The sequence below is a fragment of the Nerophis lumbriciformis genome, linkage group LG09 (assembly GCF_033978685.3).
Source record: "Nerophis lumbriciformis linkage group LG09, RoL_Nlum_v2.1, whole genome shotgun sequence".
NCBI lineage: Eukaryota > Metazoa > Chordata > Actinopteri > Syngnathiformes > Syngnathidae > Nerophis > Nerophis lumbriciformis.
The window spans coordinates 7,712,671-7,738,204 of record NC_084556.2 but is presented as its reverse complement, the minus strand read 5'-3'; positions in this window follow the sequence as shown (position 1 = coordinate 7,738,204).

The window sequence follows — 25,534 nt, the reverse complement described above, 5'->3', positions numbered from 1 at the left end:
AAAATACGGTACATTAAAACAGTCTTTGTGTGCAACAATGATGAATGAGATCAGGTGGAAACTGCTTGATCAGAGTAATCGATAGATAGATAGATAGATAGATAGATAGTACTTTATTGATTCCTTCAGGAGAGTTCCCTAAGGAAAGAATAGGTCTTAAATGTATTTGTTTGTGTATTATCAACCAGAACCAAGCGAAGCAACACAGAATCCCGCAATCAGACAGAGAAAAAACACACTTACTGCAATATTCTGTTTGGTTTTGTTCTGCCGAAAAAGGCACAGGTGTCTAAATCCTGGGTCTGTTCTACTGTCTGTGACGTGGCAATTTTACAGGATTTCTGTATGAAATCGTCATAAAAGTCTGACAGTATGACTGTCTTTCCCTGCAAAGTGGTGTCATTAAAGTAAAAACAGAGAATGAGCATCCAGGATCAGATCCAAAGACCATTCTCAGTCCATGATCATGGCAGATGTCCAAGGCGCGACACGGATGGCTGAAACATTTATGACATTTTTGCGGTGAGGTAATTCGTTTTTTTCTCAGGGCCGCATACCGTCAGCAGGTATGTTGTCACCTCCGCCTCCAACCATACACATGACCATGCGACGTTTCAGAGGGGACGGTAAGTGGGTGCGTGTGAGCTCGTGCTGGGGGCCATTTGCAGCTGGGGAAAAATGGACAAGCCGTGGCACTCAAGAGGGTGACCCCCCCGCCTTTCCGTGTGCACCGAGCGTAATCGGCCCTGAGCTGGCAGCTGAAGACCGTAGAAGTGTTGTGTTTTTTTATGCATAGAGGGAAGCAATCTAGAGTGCATGGCTAAACAACTTCCAACCGCACTAATAGTGAGAGAAATAGTGAACTTTGGATGTAGACTAAACTATCTCCACCAGAGAGCTAAAGTTCAACTCAAGGGTGACTCTTTGGGGCAATCAAGTTGAGGGTTTCCCATACAGTCATTTATTTCTTATGGCACTCGCTCACAAAATTATAATGGGACGGTCTGTAAATGTAGCTTGTCATTACAACTCTGTACTGTAGGTGGCGACATGCGTCTCCGCTTCTTAACACACCTAATGTGCACCTGGTTAGCCAGAGAATGAGGCCCTGTCTACATTAAGCCGGATAACTCACTAAACGAATAACGACAGGGTGACACAAAAAAAACGTTCATCAATAAAAATCGAATAACTTCCAAAAATGTGTTTAGATTAACACCAAAATTCAGCTACATTAGGTTAAGTCTATGTAGCAGACATCTCTAAAGTTTCAAGTCTGCACCACAAAAACTCTTTGTTTAACTGGCGCTCAAAAAATGTGCTCTAAATGAGCTCTCTGTTGCTGCAAGCACATTTGGATCCGGCGGGCAAAGTTCTCGACGACCCTCCCACATTCTTCCCTTGGGATCGCTCTTATTGCTGCTGTGATTGCTGCCTTCAGATCAGGGATAGTCTGGGGGTTGTTGCCATACACCCTGTCCTTAAGGTATCCCCACAGATAAAATTCTGGGGCGTTCAAGTCCGGTGAATGCGGCGACCACTCCGGGTCACACCTGCAGCTGATCAGTCGGTCAGGGAAACGATGCTGTAGCCATGCTAATGATTCGTTTGTATTTAACCTAAGCCCTGTGTCAGCCACACTAATCCATCGTTTAAGGTTCCCCTCCTTGGATCATTTTTTACACAAGTAAGTGCGCCCGTGTATTTCTTCGGCATATCTCCGGCTCTTAGCTCTGTATGGACTCATTGATCATTTACAAACTGAGTTCGGAGAGGAAGGGACGTCAGAAAGACCTTCATAACAACCGGTTTCGTAACTCAGAGGAAACGACTGGAAAGATGGAGGCGAGTCATCCAGACATGCCGGTGTTTCTCCTTCACCTACATGTACAGTGGCTTGTGGAAATCACACATGAATATTTTAAGAGAAGAAAACGCGCGATTGCAGCTACTTTGGATACAACACAGCAATGTTGAGCGACGGTTTTGGATAAGCCCTGGAAGAACGGCAGCCCTGGTGGGATATGTTTGTCAACGAGTGTGTGTTGTGTCCAGGTCAGTTGTGATTCTTCTTACCGAAAAACTTTGTCCATTTGTCGAAGGAGAGACAACGAGAATGCGGGCTCCCGTGGACGTGATAAAAAAGGTAGCGTGTTTTTTGTATTACGTGGCCAACAAGGGAAGACTACAGATAACAGCGAAGGCATTTGGACTGGCAAAACAGATTGTATCAGTTATTGTCTGCCATGTATGTCGAGCGATTACTCAATGTCTTGGTCCAAGTTTGCTAACAAGTTGTTTACTTCTACATGTTCGTTAAATATGTGATTAATTTATGATGTCTCAGGTGTGATTCACTACAATACGACCCCACAGCACGCTGGATTCCAGTTAATTGAAATACCACAACACTGGATATTGTTCAGGTAAGTAAAATTGATTTAAAAACTTGAACACAAAGCAACTATGACATGTGCATTTTCCGCACATGCGTACGAGGTCGCGTTGCGCCTCATCGATGAAACAATGTAAGACTCTTCCGTTTTATCACTTCCCTTATTTTTGTACTGCCCCCACCTGCAAGTGAACCCCGACTTAAACAAGTTGAAAAACTTATCCGGGTGTTACCATTTAGTGGTCAATTGTACGGAATATGTACTTCACTGTGCAATCTACTAATAAAAGTTTCAATCATTCAATCAAACCTTTGTGAACACTTTCTAATACATGGACTCATTGACCCATTGGACTTGTTTGCCATTTTGCTATGAAGAAAGTGAAGAATTCTTTATCAAGGCTCACTTTTGCAGAAGCTCGTTCATGGAGACGCCCGCTCGTGGTTTTTACAAACGCGAAACTGACTGATTGACAATACTTTTGCGGCAGTGAGGCCAACATTTACTTGTGACCTGCAGAGGGTGACCAGGACAGCGGAGAAGATTATCGCCCATCCTCTGCTGTGGTTATCAAAGAGGGGCGAAAAGGTGCAAGACGAGAAAAGCAGTCCAGTCCAAGGGAGCAAAGTCGAAGAATGCATGAGTTTACAGTGATCACTTCGTTAATGGTTTGTTTGATATACTTTTAACTTTTCTTATTTCCCATTTAAGTATTGTCTTTGTATTGTTTGTATTACTTAAACACCTTCACACTCACAGTTGGAAAAACAAAGTTATGTCCATCTCTAGATACAGGCTAATGCAAGCGAGTAAGACCGGATGTTTTAGTCCAGGGGTGTCAAACTCATTTTAGCTCAGGGGCCGCGTTCAAATTAAAATTAAAATCATGGCATTAAAACTAAAAAAATAAAGACAGCTTCAGATTATTTTCTTTGTCTTACTTTGGCCAAAAATAGAACAAACACATTCTGAAAATATTACAATACAAATATAAAACAAAAGTACCGGCAGCGGTAAAGTTCAGATCCATGAAGGAAAGAAGAAAGTGAATGAATGTTTATAACTGAATACATTTACATATGCATAAAAATGTGTTTTCTTTTGTATTAATTTGTTTAAATGAATTAATTTTAAGAAGAATTATGACAACCTTTTTCCAAAACACAATATAGAATGTGAGATATAACAGGATAATGCATACATTTATCATTTGTTTTCAAAACGGTTACAAAAAAGTGGGACCCCAAAAATTTACTGTGGAACCCCATTTTTATGACTTGAAGGGGTCCCTGGCACCCCATTTTGAAAATTCCTAGCGCCAACACTGATTGGAGTATTGGTGCGTGCAAAACCGCAGCAGGCGGCTGTGGCCTGCGGAACGGTTCTAATACTAATCAAATATCATCCCGGGGGCCATTGATCCGGCCCACGGGCCTTGACACCTCGGTTTTAGTCGAATCCTACAGAGTTCACTGTGACATTCACTACGCCAACTAATGGCGTAACACACATTTTTGCTTGCAACTTAACCCTTGTGTAATGTTCATATTGTTGATACTCAGCCAGCGTTTGTGGGTCTGATGGACCTGTTGCATTTTGTGGCTTTTAATGCCTCACAATCAAACACTTTTATGTTAAAATACTGAACAGATGTTGACCTTATCCCAATAAACATCTATTCAGGATTTTAACATAAACGTGTTTGATTGTGAGGCATTAAAAGCCACAAAATGCAACGGGTCCATCAGACCCACAAACGCTGGCTGAGTAACAACAATATGAACGTTGCATGGAAATTTCTCTGCCAGTTTCTGCATCCCACAGGGATTCTTCTTTTGTGTTTCTGCACCTGCGGTTCCCACACAAGGTTGCAACATTGTTTGTCAACACTGTCTGCTCTCATTTTCTCGCACATTTGACCCTCTGATGTTCTGTGTACCTACACTCTGTCCTCCTCCTGTCTAGGCCTGCTGTGTGTGAGTGTGTGTGTGTGTGTGTGTGTGTGTGTGTGTGTGTGTGTGTGTGTGTGTGGTACACAGAACATCAATTTCCACACTTCTATTAGCCCCGGGTCCAATGGACCCGGAGATCTTATATGTAATAGAAATGTGTAGGAGGGGGGTGTATGGTGTGTGGTCATTAAATATATATTCTGATATATGTTCTTCACAGAAAATGAGCCAAAGCCAGTGAGTCTCAGTTTAAAAAATTAATTAATTGTATCATTTTTCTTTTAAAGGGGAACATTATCACCAGACCTATGTAAGCGTCAATATATACCTTGATGTTGCAGAAAAAAGACCATATATTTTTTTAACCGATTTCCGAACTCTAAATGGGTGAATTTTGGCGAATTAAACGCCTTTCTAATATTCGCTCTCGGAGCGATGACGTCACAACGTGGCGTCACATCGGGAAGCAATCCGCCATTTTCTCAAACACCGAGTCAAATCAGCTCTGTTATTTTCCGTTTTTTCGACTGTTTTCCGTACCTTGGAGACATCATGCCTCGTCGGTGTGTTGTCGGAGGGTGTAACAACACGAACAGGGACGGATTCAAGTTGCACCAGTGGCCCAAAGATGCGAAAGTGGCAAGAAATTGGACGTTTGTTCCGCACACTTTACCGACGAAAGCTATGCTACGACAGAGATGGCAAGAATGTGTGGATATCCTGCGACACTCAAAGCAGATGCATTTCCAACGATAAAGTCAAAGAAATCTGCCGCCAGACCCCCATTGAATCTGCCGGAGTGTGTGAGCAATTCAGGGACAAAGGACCTCGCTAGCACGGCAAGCAATGGTGGCAGTTTGTTCCCGCAGACGAGCGAGCTAAACCCCCTGGATGTCTTGGCTCACACCGTCCCTTATGCCACCGAAGATGATCAAGAGAAGAATATCGACCCTAGCTTCCCTGGCCTGCTGACATCAACTCCAAAACTGGACAGATCAGTTTTCAGGAAAAGAGCGCGGATGAGGGTATGTCTACAGAATATATTAATTGATGAAAATTGGGCTGTCTGCACTCTCAAAGTGCATGTTGTTGCCAAATGTATTTCATATGCTGTAAACCTAGTTCATAGTTGCTAGTTTCCTTTAATGCCAAACAAACACATACCAATCGTTGGTTAGAAGGCGATCGCCGAATTCGTCCTCGCTTTCTCCCGTGTCGCTGGCTGTCGTGTCGTTTTCGTCGGTTTCGCTTGCATACGGTTCAAACTGATATGGCTCAATAGCTTCAGTTTCTTCTTCAATTTCGTTTTCGCTACCTGCCTCCACACTACAACCATCCGTTTCAATACATTCGTAATCTGTTGAATCGCTTAAACCGCTGAAATCCGAGTCTGAATCCGAGCTAATGTCGCTATATCTTGCTGTTCTATCCGCCATGTTTGTTTGTGTTGGCTTCACTATGTGACGTCACAGGAAAATGGACGGGTGTTTATAACGATGGTTAAAATCAGGCACTTTGAAGATTTTTTTAGGGATATTGCGTGATGGGTAAAATTTTGAAAAAAACTTCGAAAAATATGATAAGCCACTGGGAACTGATTTTTAATGGTTTTAACCATTCTGAAATTGTGATAATGTTCCCCTTTAATAAAAAATGAAAACAGGTCCCACAGACCCGAACACCACACAAGGGTTAAAGAGTAATAGTTTGCAGAAAGACAACTCTTATCTGAAAACACTCTTAAGTTGAGGTACCACTGTTTTCCTCTATCCTATGGTGTCCATTACATCCATCCATCCATTTTCTACCGCTTGTCCCTTTCATGGTCGCGGGGGGTGCTGGAGCCTATCTCAGCTGCATTCGGGCGGTAGGCGGGTTACACCCTTTGACAAGTCGCCATCTCATCCGTTCATTACAATCACATGCAAATGCTTCATTGCCAATCATGCAAAATTGACAGTGACATCATTACGCCATCCCATAATTGTATGAAGTCACTTGTATGTCAGCCAAAACCTTCATAGATCATATACAGGTAAAAGCCAGTAAATTAGAATATTTTGAAAAACTTGATTTATTTCAGTAATTGCATTCAAAAGGTGTAACTTGTACATTATATTTATTCATTGCACACAGACTGATGCATTCAAATGTTTATTTCATTTAATTTTGATGATTTGAAGTGGCAACAAATGAAAATCCAAAATTCCGTGTGTCACAAAATTAGAATATTACTTAAGGCTAATACAAAAAAGGGATTTTTAGAAATGTTGGCCAACTGAAAAGTATGAAAATGAAAAATATGAGCATGTACAATACTCAATACTTGGTTGGAGCTCCTTTTGCCTCAATTACTGCGTTAATGCGGCGTGGCATGGAGTCGATGTGTTTCTGGCACTGCTCAGGTGTTATGAGAGCCCAGGTTGCTCTGATAGTGGCCTTCAACTCTTCTGCGTTTTTGGGTCTGGCATTCTGCATCTTCCTTTTCACAATACCCCACAGATTTTCTATGGAGCTAAGGTCAGGGGAGTTGGCGGGCCAATTTAGAACAGAAATACCATGGTCCGTAAACCAGGCACGGGTAGATTTTGCGCTGTGTGCAGGCGCCAAGTCCTGTTGGAACTTGAAATCTCCATCTCCATAGAGCAGGTCAGCAGCAGGAAGCATGAAGTGCTCTAAAACTTGCTGGTAGACGGCTGCGTTGACCCTGGATCTCAGGAAACAGAGTGGACCGACACCAGCAGATGACATGGCACCCCAAACCATCACTGATGGTGGAAACTTTACACTAGACTTCAGGCAACGTGGATCCTGTGCCTCTCCTGTCTTCCTCCAGACTCTGGGACCTCGATTTCCAAAGGAAATGAAAAATTTGCATGGTTGGGTGATGGTTTGGGGTGCCATGTCATCTGCTGGTGTCGGTCCACTCTGTTTCCTGAGATCCAGGGTCAACGCAGCCGTCTACCAGCAAGTTTTAGAGCACTTCATGCTTCCTGCTGCTGACCTGCTCTATGGAGATGGAGATTTCAAGTTCCAACAGGACTTGGCGCCTGCACACAGCGCAAAATCTACCCGTGCCTGGTTTACGGACCATGGTATTTCTGTTCTAAATTGGCCCGCCAACTCCCCTGACCTTAGCCCCATAGAAAATCTGTGGGGTATTGTGAAAAGGAAGATGCAGAATGCCAGACCCAAAAACGCAGAAGAGTTGAAGGCCACTATCAGAGCAACCTGGGCTCTCATAACACCTGAGCAGTGCCAGAAACTCATCGACTCCATGCCACGCCGCGTTAACGCAGTAATTGAGGCAAAAGGAGCTCCAACCAAGTATTGAGTATTGTACATGCTCATATTTTTCATTTTCATACTTTTCAGTTGGCCAACATTTCTAAAAATCCCTTTTTTGTATTAGCCTTAAGTAATATTCTAATTTTGTGACACACGGAATTTTGGATTTTCATTTGTTGCCACTTCAAATCATCAAAATTAAATGAAATAAACATTTGAATGCATCAGTCTGTGTGCAATGAATAAATATAATGTACAAGTTACACCTTTTGAATGCAATTACTGAAATAAATCAAGTTTTTCAAAATATTCTAATTTACTGGCTTTTACCTGTACAGTCAACAGCTGAGAGGAAAAAACAATAAGTGAAAGCAACATACGCTATCCTACATATTTGAGAACACACACAGCAAATAGAGACAGAGAGTCTATTGATTCCTGGATGAACATCGATCACATGCACAATTAATTGTTCTTTCAGGCGTAGCGATCATCATCCCACTTCAGTCGGGCGATCAATACGGAAGGACGAGGAAGCCAGAACCTTTGTTGAGACATGCTAACAGTACATTGCACATCTGTAACCTTGTGACCGTAGAGGATGCAAACTCACTATCATTGTATCGCCTCAATTTATGATATAAATTGTGTTATAAAAAAACCTTACAATATAATTTTTTTAAAAATATTTTCTCTTTTTTTTTTTTTTAGTTTGAACATAATATGCTGTCTGTTTATTGAATTGTGTATGCTTGTCATCCCACTGTGTCGTATTGATCAGTTAGCACAGTGTTGTCTCCCCGTATTCCAGTTAAATGGGAAATTAAAGCGAACTGTCACACAATTCCGCACTGCAATATCATCAATAATTCATCCTCCTCCACCCGCACACGCTTCATAGAAACGCAATGAGATGTCGAAGAAGAAAAAAAAGTTTGACAATAGCACGCGCAGACGAGTAAAGAAAAATGACGTGTTTACAAAGATCTTATTTCAATGATCAACAAATAGCTTTGAATGCATTGACTTTTTGACAGTGTTGAGTTTGTGTTTATTTGGAACATGCATGCATACAACATGATGCATCACAATTTCTAGTTTCTTCATTAAACATGTTGGAAAAGGAGTAGGAAGAAGCAGAGATTATTTAATCCTTCCCCCTTTTCCTTAGCAGTTGCTAAAACTTTTGTTCACTTCCTGTGAATAATTTATTCACAACATACTCCATAAGTAATAATAATAAAAATAAATAAATAAATAATAATTGGTGAAGTACGTTATATTTCATATGGTGAGATGAGTAAGATTATCTAGAAAATGAATGGATGGATGAAATAAATTCAGAATGTTTATCATGGTTCTTTTTCTTTGTACTTTGTAACCACTTTAAGTTTGAAGAGTTTCTTGAAGTGGATCATATTAGTACATTGTTTGATTTCTTTGCTTAATCCATTGCATAATTTAATCCCACATACTGATATACTGAAGGTTTTAAGTGTTGTACGTGCGTACAAATGTTTTAAATTACATTTTTCTCTAAGATTATATTCCTCCTCTTTTGTTGAGAATAATTGTTGTACATTCTTGGGTAGCAGATTTGAGTTTGCTTTGTGCAAGTATAGACAGTATTTTTTTTATGTGCCTTTTCGAACATTTGTCAACATTTTTATCATGAAAACATTCTGAAGAAATATATATCATGTAACATTACAAATCCTTCCTCAGAATAACATTTCTTTTTTTCTTGTACCATGTTGACATTTTGTTCCCTCACATTCTGATTTTATTCACATTTTTTCTTTTAAAACAATGACTTTATTTTTGTTGGCTTGTTACTTAATTATTGTGAGATTAGGATTTTATTCTGGTCTGATTAGGGTTTTTTTTTTTTTTACAATTGCCGGCCTGTTGTCGTATAATTAAATAATACGTTTTTCAATTTAATTTCAAACATTGGCCGCCATACGAGTGCTGAGTTCCATATGTATGCAAGTGTTGTCCCATACCAATATTTTGGTACCGGTACCAAAATGTATTTTGATACTTTTCGGGACTTTGATACTTTTCTAAATAAAGGGGATCACAAACATTTTTATAATTGGTTTTATTTTAACTGAAAATTTTAGGGTACATTCAACATATGCTTCTTATTGCAAGTTTGTCCTTAAATAAAGTAGTGAACATACAAGACAACTTGTCTTTTATTAGTAAATAAGCAAACAAAGGCTCCTAATTTAGTCTGCTGGCGTATGCAGTAACATATTGTGTCATTTATCATTCTATTATTTTGTCAAAATTATTAAGGACAAATGGTAGAAAATTAATTAATCTACTTGTTCATTTACTGGTCAAATCTGCTTACTTTCTCTTTTAACATGTTTTTTCTACCCTTCTGTTAAAATGTAATAATCATTTATTCTTCTGTTGTTTGGATACCTTACATTAGTTTTGGATGATACCACAAATTTAGGTATCAATCCGATACCAAATACTTACAGGATCATACATTGGTCAAGTCCTCATGACATATTTCCTGAGTTTATAAACATATTATAAATTTTTTTTTAAAAATGAAAAAAGATTTTGTGATGCTAAAAAATATCGATGTAATAATAGTATCGACTAGATACGCTCCTGTACTTGGTATCATTACAGTGGATGTTAGGTGTAGATCCACCCATGGCATTATCGGTGACGCCGGTGAGCTACGGTGTGTCGTGAAGCATGTTTAGATATTCCTCGTCCTGCAGGGATGATACTTATAATAAACTTACTTTGTCGCCATGGAGGCGAGGATTAGTGATTTAGAAGTAGCTAGCTAGCTAGCAAGCTAGCCATGTTTTAAAGCACCTCTTCCTGAGGGCGTTTCAGTGTTATAACTTCACCTTTATCGTTAGTTTTTAAGCCAAAATGCGTCCGTTCTCCCTTTTCTGTCTACACACTCTGTCCGCTTGTCAGTACTCCGTGATTGTGCGCTGCCGAACATGCTCCTCTGCTCGTAAAACCCAGCAATGACACGATGTGACGACGACGAGAGTGAGGAGGGGTGGGGGAAATGTTCCCTCTAATTTTTCATGTGTGTGAGCAAACGCAAAAACTCCCTAAACATTCAGTGGAGCCCATGTGAGCAACATCACACGTGCACACTGTGGCTACACCAGCAGCACACCTGTCCCAAACCTGACTAAATAACAAGTTCAATCTCCATCCATCCATCCATTTTCTACCGCTTGTCCCTTTCGGGGTCGCGGGGGGTGCTGGAGCCTATCTCAGCTGCATTCGGGCGGAAGGCGGGGTACACCCTGGACAAGTCCCCACCTCATCGCAGGGCCAACACAGATAGACAGACAACCTTCTCTTATTATTATAATCAAATGACAGCAGTCATTTCCATGAGGTTATTTTCTAATATAAGTGTTTAGGCCCACTTGACAATAACAAAAAATATTGTTTTTCATGAACTGTGTACTTGTATTGTTTGTCTTGGTGGAGGTCCTGCTTTGGAAATCATTTATACCTTTTTCAGACATTGCATTTAGTTCCCATTAAAACATTCACATGTTGCACAATGAGATGTAAGCAGGGGATCATGTGTACATTCCTGCAACTTCCTGTTTGTAAAAAATATATTTTCATTAGTATTTATTTAATATACTAACAGCATTTCATGATTAATATTTATAAATTAAGATTCACAATAAATGACACTAGAATAAGCACACATTTGATTGGTAAATCATAGTGTAACGACCTGGAATTACACTTTATGTGTGGTGTTGGAGTTGTCCGACTTTTTGTGTGGCTGTAAACGCATCACTGGCTAAGTGCCATATGTGCATGTGTTGGCACAAGTGAGAAAGAGCAAGCGGCTGCTGTTGATATAACAAAGTTGCTTTTGGTCTGATTTGTACTGCAGAAAATGACCACTTTTGCTGGATATATTGTTTTTTACTAATGTTTTGGTGATGTGTTTATGGCCGACAATAAAGAGTTTTGCTCAGTAAAGGGATCGATGGAATTCATGTCCTCAAAGCGTCTCGACAGACGTTACAATATTTGAACAATGATGACGAAAACTGTTTTCTCTGTCGTGTCCGTGTGTCGAAAATTGTTATGCGCTTATTTTTTAATTTGATTTTGTGCGTGGCATAGATTTGTCGTGCGCAGAGGACGCTTGAGCAGTGCGCAATTGCACAGGCGCGTACCTTAGAGGGAACGTTGGGTGGGGGACCCGTACTTTTTAGAGGCGGTATAGTACTGAATATGATTAATTAGTATCGCGGTACTATACTAATACCGGTATACCGTACAACCCTACCGTATGCTTAACCATACTGTACATCATAAGAATATTTTTGCAGACTGCTCTTATAATTCATGTCCTTTTAACAACAAAATACTGCCTCTCTAAACCCCAGGCCCCGTCCCTCCTGAAGTTTGTCCCCCACCCCACAGACGGTGCCCTCTGCCAGGCTTCCAGCCTCAGAGGCGAAGCTCCATCTGATCAATAATGGATGCCGCTGTCTCCTACACTGCTGCTGAAGGGCCCGGGTACATTAGGTAATGCAGGGGCTACATTTAACTTGATGGGCTTGTTAATGCGTCCCGCTGGGGGGTACGGGCCTCCCCCTCCCTGCCCCTTTGTGCAACACGCACACGCATCAACAGGAAGTGAAGGCGACAAGTGCTGACGGCCGCATGGCACGCAGTGGGTTCAAAGGTGAAAGGTCGTCAGAAGACAGTCATTCCAATATCCATACTAAATGTGTACAGTAAGTAGAGTATCCAGTTGCGTTTGAAAGGGCTTCAAAAGGCGAAAGTTCAATTTTTGAAAAGATTACAACTTTTTTTCTGACTTTCCAACCTAAATATTTTCTTTGAAGCGTTAATGACATTGTATTGAAATATGACTTTATTCTCCTCAAAAAACGTTTATGCATTGAAGCATTTAAGTCCCATCTTAAAACTCATTTGTATAGGCTAGCCTTTGAATACACCCCCCTTTTAGACCAGTTGATCTGCCGTCTCTTTTCTGCTCTGCCCCCCTCTCTCCTGCGTGGAGAGGTTGTTAGGGGACCACAGATGAGGCGCCAGCTGTTCAAAGTCGGGACCCGGGTGGACCACTCATCTGTGCATCAGTTGAGGACTGTCATGACTGTGTGATCATGTTTTGTTTTGGTTATGTTCGGTTTGGTTTTTGGACTCTTTGTGCACTCTTGTTTGTTTTTGTTTCCATGACAACCCATTAGTTTTCACCTGTCCTCATGTCCCGCACCTGATTCATTTGGACTCACGCACCTGTTGTTAATCACGTCAATACTATTTAAGCCTGTAGTTGCCAGGCAGTCAGCCTGGCGACATTGCACATTCATGCTCTGTACCCCTGACACTCTTTGCTTCATGCAATGTCATAGTTCATGCTGCCCTGTTCACGTCACAGCAAGTGTTTTCTTGGTTTTATGTCCATAGTTCTGCCTATGTGCTAGTTTATGTTTATACGCTGAGTTTGTCCCTCCGCCTTGTAAGCGCCTTTTGTTTGTTCCTTTTTTTGAGTAAAATTAGACATGTATTTACCTTCACGCCATGTCCGATCCAACTTTACTTGCATCTCAGGAAAACGAACAATCCATAGTCCACGTTATGACAAGGACACTGCTGACTACAGCAGTGTCCAGTGTACTAATCACCCACTACACAAATACATCATCCCACTACCATCAGGGCGCAGGTACAGAACTATCAAATTCCGGGGGGCCCGCCTCAGGAAAAGCCTTATCCCTGCCGCCCTTAACAGCAGGCCCGGCCGACCTGTCTGACAAGCCTGTAAATGTGTGTTGGTCATGTATGATGTCTTTTTTTTTTTCTTTTTTTTTTTTTGTGTGTTGTGTAATGTCTAGTGTTTAGATATACGGCAGTGGCAATGAATTTCCCCAAGGGGACCAATAAATCAAAATCAAAATCAAATCACTCAAGATGATCCCCTGGACTGGACTCTCACACTATTAACTAGATCCACTCGACGTCCATTGCATCGGTTGCCCACATCTGCGGTCCCCTCCAAGTTTTCTCATTGTATCCCATTGGGTTGAGTTTTTCCTTGCCCTGATGTGGGATCTGAGCCGAGGATGTCGTTGTGGTTTGTGCAGCCCTTTGAGACACTTGTGATTAAAGGCTATATAATAAAAACTTTGATTCATTGATTATGACAACAAAACGACTATGCTCGTAATAACTTATTTCACATCACAACTTAATTACATGTTTTTCTCGAATTTTTTTTTTTTTTTTTTTTACTTGTAAAATGTGTGACATTTTTGTCATGAAAATACAACTTTATAACATACGATTGCTACATATTTTCTTCTCGAAAGAATGCAACTTTATGATCATAAATTACGACTTTATTTGTGTAAGGTTACTATTTCATCCTCACGTTACAACTTTTCTGGAAAAAATATGACAAACTTTGTAAGATTTCAACTTTTTGTCTGTAAAAACATGACAAATGTCTTGAATTCCTGACTTTTTCTGTTATGATCATACGATTGCATCGGGTTTGTTCCCTCAAAAATGCACAACATTATTCTCGTACATGTATGACTTAAATTCTCGTAAGATTACAGGATATCCTCTTGTAGAAATACAACTTTATTGTTGTTAATTTACAACATAATTGTTGTAAAATTGCAAGTTGTGTGTTGTAAAAATGATTACTTTTTCACCCTGAACATTTTTTAGCATTACAAATGTTTTCTTGTAAAAATGAAAAAATGTACTCTCGTAATTGTATGATATAATCCTCCTGAGATCACAACGTCTTAATGTATGACTTTTTCCCTCCAATAATTTATGTAGTATTACGACAATTATATATTGGTTTACAATTGCCCCAACTTAGTGTTTTGAGATACAAGCCGTCTCTCCGCTAACTGTTTTTCTTCACATTTTTAGTTTGCGTCACAATTGTCACACTGTACCATCCAGCCTTAATAAAAAACATCAACATAACTTTGTTTTCCAACAATTGGAATGGAGGAAATGATTATGAAGGACAGCGCTGAGAAGAAGAAACGGATGATATTTACTGAATTAAAGGAAGAAATCATCAAAAACATAACCAACCGCAAGGCAGTTGGAGCATAGCATAGTTCAATGCTAGCCAAAGTTATCTAAACTGTGGACATTTTTCCATGACAATATGGAGAAGCTGCTGATGGTGTGTTTGACAAAGAAGCAACTCGAAGGAGATACCGTAGAAGTATGCTCTCCAAGGTAAATACTGTACATTATTACTACATCACTTCATACAACTACTGCAGTTGTTTGTATTGCATTCTGTTGTACTGTTTTTCATACAAAATGTATTATCTAAAACTTTGTTCTTTTTCCAAAAGGTATTTAACTAGTTTTGGGGAGCTAAGCACAGATTTAGTTGATCTGAATCTATTTTCATGAGCAACATTGATTTGAGATATGTTTTGAGTAAACCGAATAAAAGTCGTGACAACATAATTTTTGTGAGAGTACAATTGTTTTTTTCTGGAAAAAAAAACAAAACACGGATTTGTCTTTTAAATGTGTGATTTAAAAAAAAAAAAGACTACTCAATTTCCTTTGAGACAACTTTTATCAGAAAAAAAAAATCAGCGTGGCCCTAATAATGCTTTGTATCTAAGAAATAGTGTTGTTCCGATACCAATATTGTTTTGATACTTTTCTAAATAAAGGGGACCACAAAAATTGCATTATTTGCTTTATTTTAACAAAAAAAATTTAGGGTAAATTAAACATATGTTTCTTATTGCAAGTTTGTACTTAAATAAAATAGTGAACATACAAGACAACTTGTCTTTTAGTAGTAAGTAAGCAAACAAAGGCTCCTAATTTAGTCTGCTGACGTATGCAGTAACATATTGTGTCATTTATCATTCTATTATTTTGTCAAAATTATTAAGGACAAGCGGTAGAAAATGAATTATTAATATACTTGTTCATTTACTGTTAATATATACTTACTTTCTCTTTTAACATGTTCTATCTACACTTCTGTTAAAATGTAATAATCACTTATTCTTCTGTTGTTTGGATCCTTTACATCATTTTTGGATGATACCACACATTTGGGTATCGATCCGATAACAAGTCGTTACAGGATCATACATTGGTCATATTCAAAGTCCTTATGTGTCCAGGGACATATTTCCTGAGTGTCAAAACGTTGACTATGGCGGCGCAAATTACTGCGTAGATTGCTTTCCCAGGATGCAAAGCAACTAGACTGGACTTGGCGTGAAGGTATAGACATATTTATTTTTACACTAACAAGAGAAACAAAAGGCGCGCACAAGGCGGAAGGACAAACTTGGCTAAGAAAACAAAACTAGCACTTGGGCAAAAACTATGAACATGAAATAAATAGCACTTGCTAACTGTGACATGAATAAACAAACACTATGGAACTATGGCATGAAACACGTAATCAATAAGGTAACAGGGATAACAGAGTTAATGTCGCCAGACCAACTGCCTGGCAACTACAAGCATAAATACTGGTGACATGATTAGTGAAAACAGGTGCGTGACTCAAAATGTGAAAACGTGAAGCAGGTGGAACTAATGGTAGTCATGGTAACAAAACAAGCAAGAGTGCACAACCGGGAAAATAGAGTCCAAAAAACAAACGGCACATGGCCAAACAAAAACATGATCAACAGACATGACATTGAGTTTATAAAAATAACATACATTTAAAAAAAACAAGAGAAGATGTTGTGATGCCAAAAAAAAATAGACGTTATCATAGTAGTATCAACTAGATACGCTCCTGTACTTGGTATCATTACAGTGGATGTCAGGTGTAGATCCACCCATGGCGTTTGTTTACATTGTGACGCCGGTGAGCTATGGTGTGCAGTGAAACATGTTTAGCTATTCCTCGTCCTGCAGGGATGATATTTGTAATAAACTTACTTTATTTGTCGCCATGGAGACCACGATTATCAATCAATCAATCAATGTTTATTTATATAGCCCTAAATCACAAGTGTCTCAAAGGGCTGCACAAGCCACAACGACATCCTCGGTATAGCCCACATAAGGGCAAGGAAAAACTCACCCCAGTGGGACGTCGATGTGAATGACTATGAGAAACCTTGGAGAGGACCGCATATGTGGGTAACCCCCCCCCCCCTCTAGGGAGACCGAATGCAATGGATGTCGAGTGGGTCTAACATAATATTGTGAGAGTCCAGTCCATAGTGGATCCAGCATAACAGTAAGAGTCCAGTCCACAGTGGGGTCAGCAGGAAACCATCCCGAGCGGAGACGGGTCAGCAGCGCAGAGATGTTCCCAACCAATATACAGGCGAGCGGTCCACCCCGGGTCCCGACCCCGGACAGCCAGCACCCCATCCATGGCCACCGGATCTGTGTGTCTTCCCCTCCACAAGGGATAGGGGGGAGCAGAGGAGAAAAGAAAAGAAACGGCAGATCAACTGGTCTAAAAAAAAGGGGGGCTATTCAAAGGCTAGAGTATACAAATGAGTTTTGAGATGGGACTTAAATGTTTCTACTGAGGTAGCATCTCTAATTGTTACCGGGAGGGCATTCCATAGTACTGGAGCCCGAATAGAAAACGCTCTACAGCCCGCAGACTTTTTTGGGGCTCTGGGAATCACTAATAAGCCGGAGTTCTTTGAACGCAGATTTCTTGCCGGGACATATGGTACAATACAATCGGTAAGATAGGCTGGAGCTAGACCGTGTAGTATTTTATACGTAAGTAGTAAAACCTTAAATTCGCATCTTAAGTGCACAGGAAGCCAGTGCAGGTGAGCCAGTATAGGCGTAATATGATCAAACTTTCTTGTTCTTGTCAAAAGAACAGTCTTTTAAAGATTAGTGATTTAGAAGTAGCTAAAACACTGCAGACTGCGACTGGACTTAAAGTACCTCTTCCTGAGGCCGTTTCAGTGTTATAGCTTCACCTTTATCGTTAGTTTTCAAGCCAAAATGCGTCCGTTCTCCCTTTTCTGTCTACACACTGTGTCTGCTTGTAAGTACTACGTGATTGTGCGCTGGTCGAACATGCTCGTCGACCAATGACACGACGTGACAACGACTGGGGCGCCTGGGGCACCGGTATTTTTCAGAGGCGGTATAGTACCGAATATGATTCATTAGCGCGATACTATACTAATACCGGTATACCGTACATCCCTACTATGAAGTATTTCCAAATAAAAACAACGACCCAATGCTCGTTACAGCAGGAGAGCAACAAGATGTTCAAGTAGAACAGAATTCCTCCTTTAGAACAAGTGAAGATCTTCATTAGAGCAGCTTCACTTCACGCCCATTAAGAAGATCTCCTTGTGCCCCAGGGCGCCCCTTACCATGACTTCCCCTGCCACGGGGAGGTTGCGTCGAAACGTCAGAAACATCAGCTGATGGAAACGTATTTGCCTGTTTTCATTGGGTCTTCATTGCCAGTAATGTTGCACCAAAAGCTCCCTGGGATTCGCATTAATGCATAAAAGGGATATTGCCTAAAAACATATGTCAAGGTGATGCAATATGCATGCGCTTGTTAAGATGCATCATGTCTGCGAGGGCTGCACTGAAAATGTTATGTTGGGATAAACCAATTGCTTATGTTTGATCCATACGCATTGGAAATGGACAAAGTGAAGCGAGAGAGTACTCCTTGAAATTTGTCAGAGCCTCTCATTACTGGCAAGCCAGTCCGGAAGAAAGGTTCTGGTGGGCCTTTGGCCATCTATTGTACTTTTGTGCTTACTTTTATCTTCATTTTGCACAAAGAAGAACATACTCAGTGGCCTAGTGGTTAGAGTGTCCGCCTGAGATCGGTAGGTCAAGGGTTCAAACTCCGGCCGAGTCATACCAAAGACTATAAAAATGGGACCCATTACCTCCCTGCTTGGCACTCAGCATCAAGGTTTGGAATTGGGGGTTTAATCACCAAAAATGCTGCTGCTCACTGCTCCCCTCACCTCCCAGGGGGTGATCAAGGGTAATGGGTCAAATGCAGAGTATAATTTCTCCACACCTTGTGTGTGTGACAATCATTGGTACTTTAACTTTTTTTTTTTTTACTTTATAAGTTGAGGGGAACAAACTGTATTACTTTTTCATGTTGCCGGATTGTTTGTTTTATGGAAGCTGCTCTATTCTGCCTATAAAGCCCTTAGAAGAACATCCAATTAAGGCTTTATATACATGATATAAGTATACATGTAATGTAGTAAGAGGCACATTCATAAAAACACTTCATATTCATGTATTTTGATTATTTTAAGTAGGGATGTCCGATAATATCGGACTGCCGGTATTATCGGCCGATAATAAAAAGAAAGTTTGATCATATTACGCCTATACTGGCTCACCTGCACTGGCTTCCTGTGCACTTAAGAAGTGACTTTAAGGTTTTACTACTTACGTATAAAATACTACACGGTCTAGCTCCGTCCTATCTTGTCGATTGCATTGTACCATATGTCCCGGCAAGAAATCTGCGTTCAAAGAACTCCGGCTTATTAGTGATTCCCAGAGCCCAAAAAAAGTCTGCGGGCTATAGAGCGTTTTCTATTCGGGCTCCAGTACTATGGAATGCCCTCCCGGTAACAATTAGAGATGCTACCTCAGTAGAAGCATTTAAGTCCCATCTTAAAACTCATTTGTATACTCTAGCCTTTAAATAGCCCCCCTGTTAGACCAGTTGATCTGCCGTTTCTTTTCTTTTCTCCTCTGCTCCCCTTTTCCTTGAGGGGGGGGGGGGCACAGGTCCGGTGGCCATGGATGAAGTGCTGGCTGTCCAGAGTCGGGACCCGGGGTGGACCGCTCGCCTGTGCATCGGCTGGGAACATCTCTACGCTGCTGACCCGTCTCCGCTCGGGATGGTGTCCTGCTGGCCCCACTATGGACTGGACTCTTACTATTATGTTGGATCCACTATGGACTGGACTCTCACAATATTATGTCAGACCCACTCGACATCCATTGCTTTCGGTCTCCCCTAGAGGGGGGGGGTTACCCACATATGCGGTCCTCTCCAAGGTTTCTCATAGTCATTCACATCGACGTCCCACTGGGGTGAGTTTTTCCTTGCCCGTATGTGGGCTTTGTACCGAGGATGTCGTTGTGGCTTGTGCAGCCCTTTGAGACACTTGTGATTTAGGGCTATATAAATAAAGATTGATTGATTGATTGATTGATAAAATGTAATATCGTAAATTATCGGTATCAAAACTATCGGTATGTTTTTTTTAAATACATTCGCCGTCAAGTCTTTAATAATGATTGTGAACGATAGGCAAAATTGTGGGGAAAAAAGTGCAGCTCCCTTTAATGTTAGTCTTTTGTTACTATCTTAATATTGCTAGTGGCCTTGTGGTTGGAGTGTCCGCCCTGAGATCGGTAGGTCAAGGGTTCAAACTCCGGCCGAGTCATACCAAAGACTATAAAAATGGGACCCATTACCTCCCTGCTTGGCACTCAGCATCAAGGGTTGGAATTGGGGGTTAAAATCACCAAAAATGATTCCCGGGCGCGGCCACCGCTGCTGCTCACTGCTCCCCTAACCTCCCAGGGGGTGATCAAGGGTAATGGGTCAAATGCAGAGTATAATTTCTCCACACCTTGTGTGTGTGACAATCAGTGGTACTTTAACTTAATCATTTGTTTTAATCCTTAGACGTGAGCAAAAATTAAATAAACACAGGAAATGTATTAATTTAACATATGTTGTAATTAATAACAATTGTCGGCCAATATTGTGGAATAATGAGTCATTTCCATTAGTAAAAATACAAGTATCTTATTTTAGTGAATATTCCCCCCACCCACTTTTTCTTCTGTGCGTGTGCTGAGATTTCTACGAAATGAAAAGTGCATTCAAAGTTGAATTATTCAAATTAAACGTGAGTGTGATATTAGTTGTCGTACTTGTAGCAGCAGGAATATTGTCAGTATATTACCATCATTGCTATTATTACATATTCCTGTTTTAAAGCATAAATAAGTAATAATTATGCTCCTACTTTTAATACCAGTTTTTAAACCCCTTAATTGCTTTGTAAGGAGAATATCATTTTGGTCACTGACATGTAGACCTTGAATCAACTTTTTTAAGCATGTAATATGTGGACCAGCCAGGTCCGCCCTTGTTGCTAATATGACAAATTGTCACATATTTAGAGTAGAGATGTCGGCAGGCCGATATTATCGGCCGATAAATGCGTTAAAATGTAATATGGGAAATTATCGGTATCGTTTTTTTATGATCAGTATCTTTTTTTTTTCTTTTTTTTTTAAATTAAATCAACATAAAAAACACAAGATACACTTACAATTAGTGCACCAACCCAAAAAAACCTCCATCCCCCATTTACACTCATTCACACAAAAGGGTTGTTTCTTTCTGTTATTAATATTCTGGCTCCTACATTATATATCAATATATATCAATACAGTCTGCAAGGGATACAGTCCGTAAGTGCTGCTGATCCACTAATAGTACTAACCTTTAACAGTTATTTTTTACTAATTTTCATTAATTACTAGTTTCAATGTAACTGTTTTTATATTGTTTTACTTTCTTTTTTATTCAAGAAAATGTTTTTAATTTATTTACCTTATTTTATTTTATTTTATTTTATTTAAAGTACCTTATCTTCACCATACCTGGTTGTCCAAATTAGGCATAATAATGTGTTAATTCCACGTCTGTATATATCGGTTGATATCGGTATCGGTAATTAAAGAGTTGGACAATATCGGAATATCGATGCTGGTCCACTAATAGTACTAACCTTTAACAGTTATTTTTTTTTACTAATTTTCATTAATTACTAGTTTCAATGTAACTGTTTTTATATTGTTTTACTTTCTTTTTTATTCAAGAAAATGTTTTTAATTTATTTATCTTATTTTATTTATTTTATTTGTTTTTAAAAGGACCTTATCTTCACCATACCTGGTTGTCCAAATTAGGCATAATAATGTGTTAATTCCACGTCTGTATATATCGGTTGATATCGGTATCGGTTGATATCGGTATCGGTAATTAAAGAGTTGGACAATATCGGAATATCGATGCTGGTCCACTAATAGTACTAACCTTTAACAGTTTTTTTTTTTTACTAATTTTCATTAATTACTAGTTTCAATGTAACTGTTTTTATATTGTTTTACTTTCTTTTTTATTCAAGAAAATGTTTTTAATTTATTTATCTTATTTTATTTATTTTATTTGTTTTTAAAAGGACCTTATCTTCACCATACCTGGTTGTCCAAATTAGGCATAATAATGTGTTAATTCCACGACTGTATATAATAAGATCAGCCGATCAGCTGCTGTTGACGGTCCCTGACACAAGGCTGAAGCTTAGAGGTGACAGAGCTTTCGCCGTTGCTGCTCCCAAGCTCTGGAACGACCTACCCCTGAGTGTTGGACAAGCCTCCTCTCTTCCTGTTTTTAAATCTCTCTTAAAAACATACTTTTATTCCATGGCTTTTAACACTGAGTGATATCCATCCTGCAATGGCGCCCCATAATACACCTGCTGTGATCCTGTTTTTATGTTTTTATGTTTTTATTAATTCTATTTTAATTATTTATTTTTTTATCGTGTTCTGTTTGTGTTGTGTTGTGTTTGCTCGGTACTCGTTTTATCTTTTAACCTGTTCATTGTACAGCACTTTGGCTACCCCTGTGGTAAATTTTAAATGTGCTCTATAAATAAAGTTGATTTGATTTGATTTGATTTGATTATTACATATTCCTGTTTTAAAGCATAAATAAGTCATAATTAAGCTCCTATTTTTAATACCAGTTTTTAACCCCCTTAATTGCTTTGTAAGGAGAATATAATTTTGGTCACTGACATGTAGACCTTGAATCAACTTTTTTAAGCATGTAATATGTGGACCAGAGGGCAGAGCTGTCTGCCCTTGTTGCTAATATGACAAATTGTCACATATTTAGAGTAGAGATGTCGGCAGGCCGATATTATCGGCCGATAAATGCGTTAAAATGTAATATGGGAAATTATCGGTATGTTTTTTTTTATGATCAGTATCTTTTTTTTTTTTTTTTTTTTTTTTTTTAAATTAAATCAACATAAAAAACACAAGATACACTTACAATTAGTGCACCAACCCAAAAAAACCTCCATCCCCCATTTACACTCATTCACACAAAAGGGTTGTTTCTTTCTGTTATTAATATTCTGGTTCCTACATTATATATCAATATATATCAATACAGTCTGCAAGGGATACAGTCCGTAAGTGCTGCTGATCCACTAATAGTACTAACCTTTAACAGTTATTTTTACTAATTTTCATTAATTACTAGTTTCAATGTAACTGTTTTTGTATTGTTTTACTTTCTTTTTTATTCAAGAAAATGTTTTTAATTTATTTACCTTATTTTATTTTATTTTATTTTATTTAAAGTACCTTATCTTCACCATACCTGGTTGTCCAAATTAGGCATAATAATGTGTTAATTCCACGTCTGTATATATCGGTTGATATCGGTATCGGTTGATATCGGTATCGGTAATTAAAGAGTTGGACAATATCGGAATATCGATGCTGGTCCACTAATAGTACTAACCTTTAACAGTTTTTTTTTTTTTTTACTAATTTTCATTAATTACTAGTTTCAATGTAACTGTTTTTATATTGTTTTACTTTCTTTTTTATTCAAGAAAATGTTTTTAATTTATTTATCTTATTCTATTTATTTTATTTGTTTTTAAAAGGACCTTATCTTCACCATACCTGGTTGTCCAAATTAGGCATAATAATGTGTTAATTCCACGACTGTATATAATAAGATCAGCCGATCAGCTGCTGTTGACGGTCCCTGACACAAGGCTGAAGCTTAGAGGTGACAGAGCTTTCGCCGTTGCTGCTCCCAAGCTCTGGAACGACCTACCCCTGAGTGTTGGACAAGCCTCCTCTCTTCCTGTTTTTAAATCTCTCTTAAAAACATACTTTTATTCCATGGCTTTTAACACTGAGTGATATCCATCCTGCAATGGCGCCCCATAATACACCTGCTGTGATCCTGTTTTTATGTTTTTATGTTTTTATTAATTCTATTTTAATTATTTATTTTTTATCGTGTTCTGTTTGTGTTGTGTTGTGTTTGCTCGGTACTCGTTTTATCTTTTAACCTGCTCATTGTACAGCACTTTGGCTACCCCTGTGGTAAATTTTAAATGTGCTCTATAAATAAAGTTGATTTGATTTGATTTGATTTGATATATCAGTTGATATCGGTATCGGTTGATATCGGTATCGGTAATTAAAGAGTTGGACAATATCGGAATATCGGATATCGGCAAAAAGCCATTATCGGACATCTCTAATTTAGAGTGCAAGATTCAGCTCATAATTAATAAAAGTGTTTTAATATCTCGATTAATAAGTCATATAATGAAGGGTTTTTTCCCCCCCCAAAAAAATATCACCATGTGCAGGAGCTCTTTATCCTGCTCCTCACCTTCATGTCATTTGTCACGTCTTCTATTCCAGAAGCCCCCGGCTGGCCCCTCAGAACCTGGCGCTGCCCCCGAGATGAAACCCATGATTGGTCCTCTGTGGGAATTTTAAAGGGCCATCAATTAGGCGTCGGTGGAAGGGGGCCTGTTCCTTCTCCACTCTGCATGCAGGGCCTCGACTGGAGGGGGTTTCGGGGGGGGGGGGGGTCTTGATCCCGTGCTTGCCGGACTCACCTCGTCGCTTCATATGCAAAAGAGAGGCAGAGGAGAAGAGAGGAAATGAGGCAGGAGAGTAAGGAGAAATGAGGACAGGGTGGACTTGACGGATATATCTGCATGTGTGACACGACGCAGGAAACCAAAGCTGTGACACATTGCACCTGCAGAAATACACCAATCACATGCATGTGTGTAAGTATAAGTGAACCCCAAGTCTTACTAACTGTACATTGTTACATTCTTTACTGTCACGCAGTTGTAAAAAGAAGCGAACCACTTCTTAGATCAAGCTGCTAGACCAGAGCCTTATTGGACCAAAAATACAAAAAACAAATCTGTCCGGAGCCGCAAAAAATGAAAAGCCGTATATAAGTCTTATAATGAAGGCAACACATGATGTAAGTGTCTATATCAGCTATAATAGCCTACTATCAAAATGACTATGTGTCGCAGGCTTGTTGACAGAAATGTTGAAATTTATTCTACCGTATTTTCCGCACTATAAGGCGCACCGGATTATTAGCCGCACCTTCAATGAATGGCATATTTCATAACTTTGTCCACCAATAAGCCGCCCCGGACTATAAGCCGCGCCTACGCTGCGCTAAAGGGAATGTCAAAAAAACAGTCAGATAGGTCAGTCAAACTTTAATAATATATTAAAAACCAGCGTTCTAACAACTCTGTCCCAAAATGTACGCAAATGTGCAATCACAAACATAGTAAAATTCAAAATAGTGCAGAGCAATAGCAACATAATGTTGCTCGAACGTTAATGTCACAACACACAAAATAAACATAACGCTCACTTTCTGAAGTTATTCTTCATTCATAAATCCCTCGAATTTTTCTCCTTCGGTGTCCGAATTGAAAAGTTGGGCGAATGTCATCCGGCGCTGCCTCCCTGTCTTAGTGAAGGTGTGTTCGCCTTCGGTCATCCACTGTTCCCACGCAGTTAGTAGTCTAGCTTCGAATGCCCTGTTGACACCAATATCTAGCGGCTGGAGGTCTTTTGTCAATCCACCCGGAATGACGGCGAGTATTGAATTAAGCGCGTAAGCGTGTCTCTTAATGTGATGTTATGAGCTAGCAAATATAACAACTACACTACCCAGCATGCAACGATAGTGACGAGCATGCGCGGTAG